This window comes from Melospiza georgiana, chromosome 10, assembly GCF_028018845.1.
Source record: "Melospiza georgiana isolate bMelGeo1 chromosome 10, bMelGeo1.pri, whole genome shotgun sequence".
NCBI classification, from domain to species: Eukaryota; Metazoa; Chordata; class Aves; order Passeriformes; family Passerellidae; genus Melospiza; species Melospiza georgiana.
In genome coordinates, this window is record NC_080439.1 from 16,757,175 (window position 1) to 16,770,809 (window position 13,635).

The 13,635-nt window shown below is 44.1% G+C and overlaps 1 protein-coding gene across 1 annotated transcript in view; it reads left to right on the plus strand.

Annotated features, from left to right (window-relative positions):
* FAM124B (family with sequence similarity 124 member B) overlaps positions 1–13,635 on the plus strand; it is a 71,220-nt gene that overhangs the window by 56,462 nt on the left and 1,123 nt on the right. The gene's annotated exons all lie outside the window — the stretch shown is intronic.

Genomic DNA, 13,635 nt, shown 5'->3' on the forward strand with positions numbered 1-13,635 from the left:
AGATCCCACCAGATGGATTTTTAATGTGCCAGGAGGAGTAAAAAGGAGGCTTATCCTCAGTGCAGTACAGCACTTTTGAGAGAATAATATTAACAATAGCATATACAGCTGTCATAAGGAAATTTTTTTCTGGACTGGCTCCAAGAAACAAGGTCTGGACCAAAAAAAAAATAATCCCTCCAATAACATGTGTGATAAATACAATACCTTCTTGAACCTAGAAGGAGAAATAGAAAGGCTGGAAAGAGCACTATTGTGCATGACTTTTGTGGTATTTTTGTGGAAAACTGACTAACAAGCACATGATGTGCAGATTGGTAGAGTGGGGGGAAAGTGCTGGGACAGAAACCTGAGTTTCCTGAGAAATTATTCTGACTGACATTAAAACAAACTCAGTTCACACATTTGTAGGAGAAAAACTCCGCTGCCAGATTTCTAATGAAGAGGTAGCCATGATCAAGGCACAAAAAGCAAAGTGGCATGGCAAAGGTTTCAAAAACTGGCACATACTGGAGAAAGTCTATATGGAATATGTTGGCTCCAACTGCAATATTGAAACAGCTGTTGAATTTCAGGCTGAAAAAGCATAAAATATTGAAAACTGGTAACACAAGCTCCAATTCTGAAATACTTTTGTGACAAGCAGAAGAGAAACTCATTAGGCAGCTGAAAATGTCACAGAACTAATTGTTTCATTTTGCTAGCTACCCTCTGTTGCATGCATATCAAAAACCACTCATAAATATGAGGAATGTTCAACTTTTTAGGAGCAGTAGTAGACTCTGTGACATCTGAGCATCTCCATGCTCCAAATTCTTGCTGTCTGGCACCACAGTAGAGAAATGTCACTATTCCCATCTTACAGACAGGGAGGTAGATGAAAGCAAATGAAATGATTTCCTAAAGGTTGCACTGAGAGCTTGTTCACAGGTCAGGCACTGAACCCAAGTCCCCAAAGAAGTAGCTAAATCTTTGGACACTGGAGGTCTGGGGTTTTTCCTGAGTTGTAAAATGGGTCACTGTTAATAATCCAGAATTGTTGTTCTTTTCTCCTTTGACATATTTAAGGGTTTTCAGTGCCACCTCCTTGTTCTCTCATATTTTATATAGAGCATGCTCTACATATTTGGGTGCAAGCCAAGCGTGCCTCAGTTCCCCATCTGCTCTTCTTATGTTGCAACTTATCTCCCATCCCACCTCTGCATTGTCTCTTACAAGTGCATCTCTAATCTCAGGCAGTGTTCAGCAAACCCAGATATGAGTGTCACAAGGGGTGGCTGCAGCAGCAGAGCCCCTCACGGTGCCCACAGTGCATCTGTGGAAAACTTGAGCAGCCCTACTGGGTGTTGGAGATTATTTTCAAGAACCTTCACTAAGCATCCACCAGGAATAGGGAGACAGCTGTTAACACTCCAGAAATACCAAGTGAAGGTTTGAATGCCAATCCAGAAAAGGAGTTGAAAATATAGTAGATGATTTATCAAGGGCATACTGGAGAAGTGTGAATAGAGATGGTGCTGTCATGATGTGTCTTAAAGTGCCTGATATTCAAATGACTGCTTAGAGATTTCCAGTCAGATATGGCAAAACCCATGATAATTGCCAGTGTTAAGGGAGTCTCTGTTAAATGGGCACCAAAAGGCAAAATGTGAAGAGCTTGAGGACAAAGATTTGTTGAGGACAATGGAATTTGGCTGATTTGGTTTGCTTTGTGAAATTTTTTGGTTGGCGTTGGGGTTTTTTGTTTCAGTTTTTCTTTAGTTTTGATTTTTTAAAACATTCCAATGGAAATTGTTATAAAGAATTAAGAAGAAAATGGCATTTAGCACTATCCCACTTGCTAATAGTGGGCATTCTCCCAGTCTCTAGATCCAGAAAGGATGGATCCCCAGGTCTGAGGGATGGAGCAGTGAGTGTGGTGGGGACTGAAGGAAGAGCATCTGCTGCTTTTGTTTCCCCCACTTCACCCCTGCTGGTGTCAGAGGCAGCTGGGAGGCAGTCAGTCATGCCAAGGGAATAGCAATCCAAACAATAGGAATAGGTAATAAAATGTAAGGGATGCTTGGCAAGAGGGCTGTACAAGAGAAGGAGTGCTTTAGCCCTAGGTGTGAGGTGTGAAATGCTGAATGCAGAGTGTTTAGGAAAGATGGATGCAGGATCAAAGGAGCTGCTGGCACTGCTTGAGTGAGCTGTAAGCTCAGTTTTGTCTTCGTTGTTTGGAATTGGCTTTTAGCTTCTGCTGCTCTAGTACTGCACTGGTTTGATAGAAACTTAATAAAAGTAGGAGTCAGCTGCTCTGAGGGACCCACTGGGAGCACAGTCCCAGTCCATCAGGTAAGTAGCTGGCCATGTGTGGGCACAGGTGCCACTTCTGGGCACTCAGTTGCCATGCCAGTGCCAGAGATGTGGTGTGTGCCAACAGGAAACCCGAAAATCGAGTCTTGAAGGTATGGGGGTCATTACCAGAGATGTGATGTACCTTGAATCTGTTTAATAACAGTGTCTTAGAACAAGCCTAGTGACCACAAAAAGAGACCAGCAAGGTTCTGTGCATCTTGAATACAGTGTATGGATACTGGGCTCTGACTCTCTGTCTTTGATGTTGGGTAATTATTTATTTCTATGCAGACTGGACTCTCAATGCTGCTGAACTGGAATTCAGTTGTCCTGTGTTGCTCTGCAAGTGTGAACAGACCACTCCTGAAAGGTGAGGGAGATCTGGGGTGTTTGGTGGCTGTCTCACACTGGTTCTACACAGGTGTGAAAAGCTGGGGTCAGACTCGCTGTATTTGAAACAGGCTTAATAAAAATGTCTTTGTTTTGCCTCTGAAAGGAAATAATATCCAGTAGGCAGTTCTCTGTTCTTGATGACAGTGAACACTCAGTACAAATGATGTAATATTAGATTGCTCAACACTTAACATGGAGAAAAAGCTTATAAAAATTTGATATGTGAAGATTTATTGAGAGAAACCATGGCAAGCTCCCAGGAACTCCTCTGTGACAGAAATAGCCACCCTAAGAAAGCAAAGTCCAGAGCACCTCTGGGGCCAGGGCTGTCCAGACAGTGAGATAGTGAGAAATGGTTTCTCTAGAAGCACAGGGAATTGGAGTGCTCTTGAAAGAATTGGATGGATGAGACATGCTGGTGCTCTGAGCTCTCTCGAAGCTACTTTAGGCCTAATACCCAGCCTTTCTCCTACAGGTTACTAAACCCTTGCTTTGAAATGTGCCATTTATTTAACACAAATGATTGTTCAGCCTGAACAAATACCACTCACAAGGGGCAGGCATCAAGGCACCAGGTAGGAGCACTACCTTTGGTCCAGTGTATTAAACAAGTGGGAAATTCCTCAGAAAAGCTGAATTTACTTTATGCAGCTCACTGCCATCTGGATTACCTTCGTAGACCTTCCTGATGATATGGTTGCCAAAAAATAGGTTCCTCTGATGCCACAGGACATGAGAATGATAACATAAGGCCAGGGCAGCATAAGGTGTCTGACTCCTGTTGCTTCACACACCATGTGCCTCCTGCCCCTCCAGGCACAGTTAGAAGAACCCTGAGAGGGGGCTTATCTGCAGTTATTTGACCTGGGCAGATGTTTTACATGGCCCTCCCTGATCTCTGAACCACAGGCTGCACCAAATGAGCTGCAGATATTGGCTGCTTCATGGCATTGTTACCTGGGGAGGCACATCCACGTTCCACTGGAGAAATGCAGCTCTCAGTGTCAATTACCCAGGAACTCATGAAGGTAGAAATCCCAATTCATGTATTTATGATCCTTGGGTATGTGGCTCTGCAGACAAGCTGAAATGAGCCATCATTCCTGGGGTGATCCTCTCTCCTCGAGCGCTGACAGCTTTCCTGAGTGCTGCATCCCAAGGGAGGGCACTGGGGCTGCTCATCAATCACTCCTGAAGGGCTGTCAAGCCTGATGGGGCAAGAGCAAGGCTGAGCCAAGGATGCTGCTGCCTGTGTGGGAGCTTTCTGACTGCACAGCTTATCCACTGGACCCAAATGGTGCAACTGGAAAGCAAAGCAGCAAAATCCTCGCTGACAAAAGTGCATGGAGGCAAGCCAGGACTAGAGCAAAACAAAAGCTGCAAATAAAATATAGATCATCTCAGTTTGAAAAAAAAAAAAGGATTCTTGTGTGGCCAGGGTAGTCCACACAGTGATGGGCACAGAGAAGGCTTGGGAGTTTGGACATTGATTTATGTCCCCTCTTATGACACTGGAACACAGTGGGGAAGGCAGAACTATCAATCCAGCATAGCAAAAATAGAAAAAGTCATGTTTTTCTTTTAGAAGGAGGGGATGTGGGACAGCCTCTGGTTCACTGTGTCCTGTCTTGGTTAAAGGGTAGCTTTAATCTCTGGTCTGCTGGGCTGTGTGTGTTTGGGGTGAAAAGGTGCTGACCCAGGGAGGACCCCGAGAGAGACTTTGGTGCAGAGCTGAGGTTTTCTGAGACTGGTCCATGAGCCCACCAGCTTCTATGTGGTTTCAGAGTGCAGACAGCACACGCAGCCTGGAGACTGGAGCACACCCCCAGAACTGTTACATAGCTGTGGAAGTGGCAGCCACTCTCTGTGGAGCCACAGCAAGATGGATCACTGTGGTACCATCCTCTGTTCAGGGAGGGACACTCCTGGGGCTTGGGCCCCAGTCAGAGGTTCAGACCTGGGAGGAAAATGTGCCCCTCCAGAGCTGTCCAGCCTCACTCCATGACTTCACTGTGCCTAATTAATTCCTAATTGCTGGGGAACCACTGGCTGGGGGAACTGTCCAGCCTTCTAGCTTCTGGCATGGTGAAAGGTGACCAGCCTGGGACAGGCTGAGCATCCTCCCTCCTTCCCTGGTGGTGCTAGGATCCATGATGGGTGCATCTGCTGCAGCCTCAGAAAGAGAAGGAGTCTGTGCTGGTGCAGCAGGGAAGGGACAGCAGAGACAATCTCTGTGTGGCAGGGGCTGGCCTCGGCCATCTGGACAGAGTTTGAGCTGGCACTGCCACCCAAAGGGACAGAAATAAATGAGGTGGGTGGGAAGCTGTGGAGGATAACCACAGGGCAAGAGCATGGGCTGCATCTGTCCACAACACCCACACACCCTGGGAATGGCAGTGCTGAGCCTGGGAACACTGCAGCATCCTGTGTGTTCCCTGCTTCCTTTGTTTTTCCCTTGTGGGATCATCCCCTGTGAGCACTGACCTGAGCAGATGTGATGCATTTAAGCTTCAGTCCAGCTGTTTGTACTGAAGAAATATCTTTTGTGATTAAAGGTGCTCATTCTGTTTTTGGTAGTTGTAAACAAATTTTCTGAATCTTTCTGTTTCTCTGTTTTTTAAGAGTATCTGTCTCCCATAGTGCTGCTTGGTTTTACCTTTTAATTACACAAAACCAAACAAACCAATCCCTAAACAATATTGATGTCATATGTTTTTATATATTGACCATGTATTATAATATATTAAACCTTTCTTACAGACTGACTGATAGTGGGTAGTTGGTCTTATAGTCTTAAAACACAGTAGAAACTAAACTTAAAGAATTATATTTGACCTCATCTTTTTTTTTTTTGTTACATACATACCACTCCTCTGAAGCAGACTGTCCTTATACTTCAGAAAATGGAGACATTAATTCACAAATTAGTGTGGCATTACGAAAACAAACTCCACCCTCTTCTGAAAGAATGAGTTTGAATTGTGAACCATCCAGTCTACTTCTGCCTTCAGAAAATGAAACCTCACAAACTTCAGAAACTTAAGAACTTGTTAGCTTGAACTCCAGCTCTAAGAAGGGGACATGGGAAAGGATCTTTCCCATCAAGTCTTAAATTAATTCTTTAAGCTTTGAACCAGTTAATCCTGTCTTTATTATTGTTGTAGCACAAACTGACTCAATGGGATGTCTGGATTGAACCAGAGGCAAGAACCTCTCCTCCCAAGCAGAGAGCATTCCTGGGGGAAGCTCATGCTGGAATGCAGAGGGGAGTGGGCAAACCCAAGACACTGAGGCATCAAACACACCAGAAGTGGTGAGTGGAGAAATAAATAGGTGAAAATAGAAAAAGAATGTTTATCAATATGATGGTAGGTGCTTTGTACATATGAAACTTTTATATCTATCTATCTATCTATCTATCTATCTATCTATCTATCTATCTATCTATCATCTATCTATCTATCTATCTATCTATCTATCTATCTATCTATCTAATCTATCTATCTATCTATCATCTATCAATGTAAAAAACCTCACCCTACCCAAAGTTGAGTTTTTAATTGCCAAACCTTAGAGAGGTCACAAAAAAACCTGTCAGAAGGCACAGAAGATGAAGATCATTAGCATGATTAGAGTTCAAGTGCAGGCAGGAAAATAAAGAGACCAGAAATATCTTGCTAAGACATAACAAGGTTTTCAAAGCAAGCCTTGAAGGATGTTTATTAGTGGAAAGGCAAGAAACCTTTTTTAGCCAGACACTTGTGTAAGTGTCTGGCTAAATAATGTGTAAGATGGCAGCCTGATCTGCCATCTTACACATTATTTTGAACACTACCAAAGCAAGATTTCCTGTGTGCCACCTCAGCTTGCAAACTCAGAAGCTGCCTTTGTTTTGGGAAGAGGCAGGCCAAGGTGAGATGCTGAGGTTTGGCTGGGGTGCCAGCTCTGGCAGCCCTGTGATGGGGAAGATTGTGCCAACAGAGAGTGGAAGTGCCATGCCTGGGGCAAGCCTTGGTGCACAAATGCAGCCAGGTTGGCAGCAGGGGAGGTTTGCATGGTGCCCTGGTGCTGCTGGGCTTCCTTCTTGCCCCAGGGGCCAGTGATTACAGGCTGCAGCTGCTAATTACCCAGAGGGTGGCTCAAGCCATGGGGAATCACAGCCGTGGCATTTCTCTGGGCTCTCTGCTGCCTGAGCAGGCCCATGGCTTGCTGTCCCCAGCAGGCTGTTGCATCCAAGCAGGTTGGAATCAAAACCCTGAACGTTGTTTGTCTCTACAGGCCTCTGAAAGAGAACAGGAATCAAAATTGATTTCATATTCTTGGCCTGAATATCAGAACTAATCCTCTGAGGACACAATGTACTCGTTAGACCCAAAAGCCACTTGAATGGGTGGGTAAAACACAACAAAGCCACCCCAAACCAAAAACCTGAATGCCTAATCTGTAAATCTCTGGAGAGAATATTAGCTCTTTATTGTTTCCCTATCAATAAAATGCAGGAAGTAGTCTAAATGCCTCACCTCTACAACTTCCCATTATTTATCATATCAAATGTCCTTTCTTCCAGGCTTTTTGGTTCACTCCTGCAGATAGATTATGCAGACATGTTCAGCATATGGAGCAGAACAGATCCAAACTCTGTTCAATCAAATGCAAAGTGCCTTCATGTGCTGCTGCTTCAGTGTGAGCTCCCAGAGAAGGCAATGCATTGAAGTGTATTATGAACTGAGAGCATGAAAACACCCAGGTAGTCTTGGAAAAATGGTTAATCAGTAAGTATTCACTGGAGTTGGCAGGCAAGCACATTTTACAAATGCTTGTTTCATAAATATTTATTTTAATAATTGAATTTGGGGAGTTTTTAGACAAAAGAAGCCATAAAACAGTGAAGAGAAACTTCAAGATTGAAATTCTTATGTGTGTGATTTTTTTTTTCTTTATATTTCTTATCATTTCTTTTCTTCTTTTTCATTTTGAAAGAACTGAAGAAACTAAAATCTACAAAAACCAGTCTCAGGCAGAACGCAGAGCCAGCACCAGGTACCCAGAAGAATGAGTCAGTAATAGAGAAACCTACAGCTTGTAACCAAAATGCCTGGAGCTGTTTGCACTAAGTTATCTTGAATAAACTATGTGTTGTGTATTTCCTGAAGAGCATGACCAAAAACTCACTGAGACCGTGGATCTCCAAGTAGGTTATGGCTAAAAGCCTGACTAATCTTTTTGGTGCATGTCCAAAAGGATGTTTGTTTGTTTTTACTCATTTCGTACTCATGAAAAAAAAAAAAAACCAAAACCAACAACCCAGTGAACTTAAGTGGGGTTTACAATACAGGATTCATTTTTCATTTGTTAGAGAGCATTTCCTCTAGACTGTAGACAGATTGTTTCCTGGCAGAGAAGATCTGTATTGATGTGGTCAAGATTTAAAATTTAGCAATGAACTTCCTCTACTGGGGATGTTCTGAATTTCTTCAGTGCAGTGAATCATTCTGGTGGTGGAACCAAACTCAACTTCCTTATGTTGAATGGCAAAAGAACAACAAAAACTTTCCCAAATTTGAAAATATCACTGAAAAAGAATAAAAGCACAATTGTCTTCAGCCATTATGGGCTGCCCTAATTTGATTCACATGGGAAAATGCTTTGTTAATGGCTTTCTTCCTTTACTCTTCATTGGCAACAAACCAAACCAAACCTTTTTCTTTGTTCTTTTCCTTTCTGCATTGCCTTTCCATCTGGTTTTAGAAGAAGCTGGTCCTGTGGGCTAGCAAAGATTTTGAAGTACTAGAGATCTGGGGTCATTTCTGCAGACATCCACAACAGCCATGGACTGACCACATCCATTACTGTGCTGTAAAATGGGAATATTCCACTTTACCTCAAGAGGCTGTTGCTAGAAAATCTATTTATTGCTGTAAGATGTCCAGCTGGTATTAAATAATACCACAGGACTATTTAAGGCAAATATATAGTTTGTATTTTTCCTTACGAGTGTGTGCTGTGTAGAGTTTAAGCTAATAAATCTCGATGATGATTTATGATGAGGAATTCATTCTTAAGAGGAACAAATTTGAATAGATTTAAGTACATCCACGTAATAGAAATATGTGCAGCCTCCCAGAACTCTTTGAAATATAAATGTGAGAATTCCTTTAGGTACAGTGCTGGAAGCCTTCACGTCAGACCATATTGCCAGGTGCCAGGCAGAAGGAGCCAGCCAGACTCGCTGATTTATGCAGCTTTCTGCTGGAGGACCCCAAAGACTGCAACCCTCCACTGCTCTCAGCTGTGGGGCAGGAGGTGGGATGAGCTCCATTAATGCCTCCTTCAGCTTTTAAACTCAACTAGAAGGTTTATTCCCGTGTGCTCTGGACCTACAGTCTTTTGTCTGCTTTTCTATACCAGCTTCCCCATGTTTGATATTCATTTTATTCCCTTCCTTAGGGTATTATTTACAACTGAAGAGCAGAATGTTATAGGCTGAGCTGACAGGGCACTAAATATAGCAAAAGCAGGGCAGTTCCCCACTCTAATCATCTCCTTCTGCTTTTATGTAGATAGTAAATGATGGGCCACAGAGGGAATTGCCATTTGTCTCTAGGAAATACATGTCAAAGGAGTTTAAGCGCTGCATCCTGCCCACACGGGGAAGTTAATTTAGGCTTGACGCAGCAGCGCTGGCTTTTCCTAGCACTGAGCAGTTGCAGATGAGCTCTTTAGTCCTTCAGCTGAGTGCCATAGAGACTGAGGTTTTGAATAGGGTACTTACAATGGCAAATGGCACCATTTCTAGCCTGAAGGAACAGGCAAATTTCAGCCAAATCCCGGTACCATTGATTCACATCATTGCCCTGGCCGTCTGTCTGTCCCGGCCTTGGGAAGCAGCCCTGCCTTGGCCGAGGCTGGGCTCTGCCCCACAGGACCAGGGCCAGCCTGAGGCTGCCATTGGCTTTGTTTGTGCGTTGGGCTCGTTCCCCTGACTTGCCTCCCCTGAGCCAGCTGACTTGCCTGTGCTTTTTTCCCTGTGCCAAGTCTGCTTTGCTGCCTCCTTTCAGGTCTGGAGCTGTTCTGCTGCCTGCTCTTTTAACAGCTGTCCAAGTGCGCAGGAAGAGTCGAACCAACACTAAAACCTGGCCAGCTCTGCTCACTTGGGTCCTACAACCTAAACACAGTGCACTGAAGTTTAAGCAGCAGCCTCGCTGATGGGGCTTAGCCCTAAATCCACACAAATCCAAGGTAATCTGGAAGCAGCTCAGGCTGCTGCTTTAATATCAGCCTGAGACGGGGGCTGAAGGAGCTGGGAGCTGCGTGCGTGCCTTGACAGAGAAAGTTTGTGATCTAAAAGGTTTCAAAATCTGCATAATGAAAACTGCCAGAAAGTTTAGTGCAGCAGTTCTGCTTTTCCCCGTGCAGAGCTACAGGGCACAGGTTAAGGCTCAGCTCCAAGAACAGTGAGGTATTGCAATGCAAAGGAGCAGAGGAGATGCTGAGTACGAGGATATCAGTTAAACTTTCTGACCAGCCTAAGGGTTCTTCAAGTATTTTATCCACTGGCTGACTAATGTAAAATACAAAAGTATTCTGCCTGGCAAGCCAGGGGCAGAACTGCAGTCTCCACCCTCCCAAAGGATGATTTAAATATGAAGCTACAATGCCGTGGTCTTCCTTTCTTTCTGCCTGCTTAAATGCATTTTCAATTCTTTAATGCAAAGTAGGAAGGCACCAAAATCTCTCTTTCTCCAGAAAAGCCTCAAAGAGGGTAGACATAGACTTCTCCTGGGAATACCAGCAACTCTCCTCCTGCCTTCATTAGAATTAAAATCACACTCCCTGTGCTCTCAGTGACCACCTAACCCTGAGGCACAGCAAGAACGGGGTGCTGCCTCCTCCCTAGCTGTGAGCTGAGCACAGCACCAGGTCCTGCCGTGTTTTTTACCTAGGCAGTCTCAGCAGTGACCAGAGTCACCAGTGAGCCAAATCACCAGCCTGATTGTGCAGGAGTGTGGGCAAGAGCAGAAGCTCAGGCTCAGTCCCCCAAGGAATATGAGCTCTTCATGGTCCACTGTGGATTTAGATTCTTTGTGAAGTCACCATTCAGAAGCATTCTCTTTTACCCTCATGAATGTACAAAATACAGATGATTATAGGGGTCTATAAAACCTAAAAACTGGACACACTGTTTACTTCAGTAATTATTTGCTCATTACAGGGAAAGCATTTCAGAGTTGCTCCTCCTGAGGTGCTAAGGTCACCTGCTTTGGTGATTGTGCTGTAAGCCTGCTGTGTCCCAAGGCACCAATACTTCCCAGTTAAAACACTGCAGAAGAACACAATGAAAGCCAATAAAAAATCCTCCAATTCCAAAGAATTGTTGGTGGAAATGTTTCCTTATTTCTGACACCAGTGAAGGCAGCCTGCTTGTTTGCAGGGTGAAACAGAGCACAAACTTTTTAATTGTCAATCCCAAATTCACCTAAATGATTTAGGGCCAAATATTCCTCTTATTTACACCAGTGTAAATTTAGGGAAATTTCATCCAACTTAATGTACTGCCAGGTGGTGGATTTTGCCTCAGATCTCATTATTTTTGGGGTTTTATTTATATTCAGCCACTTTGTGTATACACAGATACAAAGCAGTAATTTTTGCCAGCAAGAAGAGAGTGGAGTTTGCTATATAAATCGGTATTTCTCAGTCAATATGTTGCAACCCCTGAAGGGGTTATAAAAACCATCTGGGGGCTTGTAAAAAACTGAAAATTTTATAACAATCTAAAGCAAAGAAAATGTCATTTCTTCTACTCTCCATAGAGCAGCACCATTCTCTTGGCAACCTGTCAAAACCATACATGAAACAATAAATTCTTTAGGCTTATCACTTTTACCATTTTTTTTTCTTTAGCTTTATAAAACATGGATGAGAACTGGGAAGTTTCTTTTTTCCCCCCTTTTATGTAGGATTTCCTATCTGAGCTGCTTGAGAAATGTTGCTTTCAAATTTTTGGCCTCAAAAGGCAGTAAATTTCTTTAAGGGCCTCCGCCTTGGTCTTCTCCTAACCTGCTTGTTAAAACTACAGCCTATTTTGTCAAGCTTAGGCTTGTTTGTGTTGGAGCCAGTTTTTCTATTTCACTGTGACTTTCTGCCTGTCAGTTTCCTCTTTCAGCCTAAATCACACTGGGAAACATCAACATTTCCCTTTGTGGGAAGAGATGTTTTGCATCAAGTGGAAAAAATGGATGAGATTTCCTGTATCCTCATTAGCAGTGTGGTGTACAGCTTGAAATCTGCCCTTTCTAAGGTGAGATACCATCTGAAGAACCTCTCTGCTTTTAAGTGTAGCCTCACAGCACATACAGCTTGTCAGTGAATTTTGCTTTCATGTACGCATCTTTCATCTCCGTGCATAGGTACTTATCTATGAAATTAATTCTAGTAGCTACCAAGTGTGTCCCACCTAAAGGAATCAGAGGATAAATTCAGAAAGAAAGGCTCATTGTTGGTTTTTTCCCCTATGAGGATGAGACGCCTCACACAAGGCCTGGGCAGGCAGCAGAGCTGGTGGGGCTCTGAGACCCTGAGTGGGGTAGGGGAGAAAGGAGGGGATGGCAGTGCTCCCCTTTTGGCAGCTGTTTGCTTGGGTGGGCAAATCTCAGGCAGCTTCACCTCAAACTCCTCTTGACTTCGGCTATTTTTGCCCGATTTCCACAAATTATTTCTTTGTTGGTGCAAAGTACTTAGTAGGTATGGTGCCTCGCTCTTTCCAAAAAGCCTGACTTGTTAACTGTTTAGTGGGCACGAATTTGATCACTTAAACCACTTGCTGAGGAGCAGGAAGAGTGCCCTCTTGCCTGGGTGGGAGGTGGTTGCCCACAGGAACTGAATGGGCTGTGGGCGATGTGGCAACCACCAAGGGGAGGGACTGCACCTCTGGCCTCTACTCTTCAGCTCCAGCTTCACTGGGCTGGAACTGTGCTGTCCAAACTGGGTGGAATCAAAACTTGGACAATTTCATGTCATTTTCATTTGCTTGGAACATGACTCGCTTTTCCCTGTCCCATTTCTACTGAAGACAGGCTCCAAAGTCTGCACATGAGGAGGATGGGCTCAGATCCAAGAGGAGGGCATTTGGGGGCTTGGCTGTGGGCTTAGGTCTGTCTTCAGGCTGTCAGACTAGAACCAGGATTCCTGCTCCAAGTTCTGAGTTCAGCTAGCTAGTCAGGGTCTGGCTCTTCAGCTACCTTTCCATGTGCCAGATTGTACCAAAATGCTGCTAAAATCATTCAGTGGTATTTGCCCATGTGGTTTTCATGATGCTGAGTGGTTGGGCAAGGGATCTGACATGGTCTACACAGCTTTCTGCCTTCATGCCTGAGAGAAAATGGATACCCAAGGGTTATCTCTGCTAATATGAAAAAATATGCAAAAAGTGGCTCTTGGGTATTTTTGTGGGTTTTTTCATTTCTTAATTAATCTCCATTCTCAATTCAGAAATGGATCTCAGTAGAAATGATGGTATGAAACATTTTGGGAAAGGAAGCTAGATTTTAATTAAAATTTAAAAATCAAGCTGGTTAGTAAATAGCCTACCAAATGTCCACCTCAGCTGGTGGAGAAACCATTCCTGGACAGCCCAGCCTTCTGGCACCAGCACCTTATCTTGGCCTAATTCCCTGTGCCCTGGCTGAGGCTGAGCTCCTTGCCTCTGAGCACTGCCTCGCTGTGCCACCTCTCTCATCCATGTTTCCATCATTTCTGTTCTGCCCAGGCACAGGGCCCTGCACTGATAGAGCCACCTGGATGGACACAAGGCTCTCCACCATAAAGACCAGCAGCAGCTGCCACCAAGGCTGATCCAGCTCGTGCCAGGAGATGGGTTGTTTTGATTTTTTATCCAGAGAAGTC